Genomic DNA, 1,612 nt, shown 5'->3' with positions numbered 1-1,612 from the left:
ATCAAATGGAATCTAAAGTGGAATGAATTTTTACTTTGCCTTTCTTAACAAGATACAGGTTGGAATTCAGGTTAGCTGTATCTCCCAACCGAGAAAGACTTGTCAGACCTCAGGGTTAGACAGAGGTCCAGTCATTCTACAGACTCCACCGCCACCACCTCCTCCCTTCTCCTTTTCCTCCTCCTTATCTTTCCTTTCCTCCTTCCTTCCTCCCTCCCTTCCTTCCTTCCTTCCTTCCTTCCTTCATTTCAAGACAATGTTTCTCTTTGTAGCCCTTGCTGTTCTAGAACTCACTTTGTAGACCAGGCTGACCTCAAACTCACAGAAATCCCCCCTCCTCTGCCTCCTGAGCTCTGGAATAAGGGCGTGTGTCACATTGATGGTAATGAGTAATCTCTCCTTCTCTCCTTCCCTACTTTGAATCCTCCAGAGAAGAATGAATGAATGAAATATTCAGGGGGTTCTGTTGTTCTTGTCTGTCTTGAAGGCCTAGGAGCTGAACCGCCTTTCAGACTGACTGACTTCCCTTGAAGGCAGACTATTTACAGTGCCCTTTGAGCACAGGCCCGGTGGCTTCATGGCACTGCACTTTTCTGTGACACATCCTGGTTGTCCTGTGTGCACAAGCTTCTGGTCTTGTGCTATTCACATGGCTTTGTTGACCCCCAGCCCTCTCTGTTCGGCTGAGGGAGCTGACCCTACACCACTCTCCCCGTTTCCAGGCCTCTACCCTGGTGCCCAAGGAACTAGATAATCTTAAAACTCTTCATGGTCTCTGTTAGTCAGCTTCCTGTCACTGTGACAAGATAGCTGGGAGACACAACTTATACAAGAGATTTCTTCAGCTCAGGGTTCCAGAGCTTCAGCTGCACAGGAATTGAACCTGTTAGTGAGAGCCTGTGGTGAGGCCCTCATCATGATGAGAGTGTGAAGCCAAGCAAGGACGCAAAGGAGAGTTAGGACTTCCTGTCCTGCCCACCATCGGAGAGCAGCAGCCATGGCCCTGCGCTACCCAATGGCCCTGGGCCACCCTCAACAAGGGCCACAAGGTGACGACGAAGAAGAATGTCAGCAAGCTGAGACACAGCCGGCAGTGCCGCGTGAACCTCACCAAGCACACCAAGTTTGTGGCCGACCTGATCCAGGAGTGTGCGGCTTCACGCCATGGAGTTGCTCAAAGTGTCCAAGGACAAGCACTCACTCAAGTTCGTTAAGAAGAGGGTGGGCATGCACATCTGTGCCAAGCGAAGGCGGGAGGAGATGAGCAACTGGCTGGCAGCCATGAGGAAGGTGGCCGCCAAGGATTGATGAACCCTCACACAATAAAAGAGAGAGAGAGAGAGAGAGAGAGAGAGAGAGAGAGAGAGAGAGAGAGAGAGAGACGAAAGAACATGGGTCCCAACCCTTCAAGTTCGCCCCCCACTAGCTAACTAAACTTCTCACCAGGCTCCACCCCCTACCAGTTCAGCACCTCCTAATGGTGCCACAAGTAGGGCACCAATCCTTTGGTACATGGGCCTCTAGAAGCATTCTAGGTTGAAGTGATAGCACTCTAGTTCTTCATATTTCTTTTTTTCTTTATTGGGCTGGAGAACTGACACAGTGGTTAAGA

At 50.3% G+C, this 1,612-nt stretch overlaps 1 pseudogene; it reads left to right on the top strand.

Annotated features, from left to right (window-relative positions):
- The first annotated feature begins 997 nt into the window (after positions 1 to 997).
- LOC110310095 lies at positions 998 to 1,308 on the top strand (annotated as a pseudogene).
- Positions 1,309 to 1,612: the final 304 nt, after the last annotated feature.

The sequence above is a fragment of the Mus caroli genome, chromosome 15 (assembly GCF_900094665.2).
Source record: "Mus caroli chromosome 15, CAROLI_EIJ_v1.1, whole genome shotgun sequence".
NCBI lineage: Eukaryota > Metazoa > Chordata > Mammalia > Rodentia > Muridae > Mus > Mus caroli.
The sequence above is the reverse complement of the archived record's forward strand: the minus strand, read 5'-3'. Positions and strand labels throughout refer to the sequence as shown.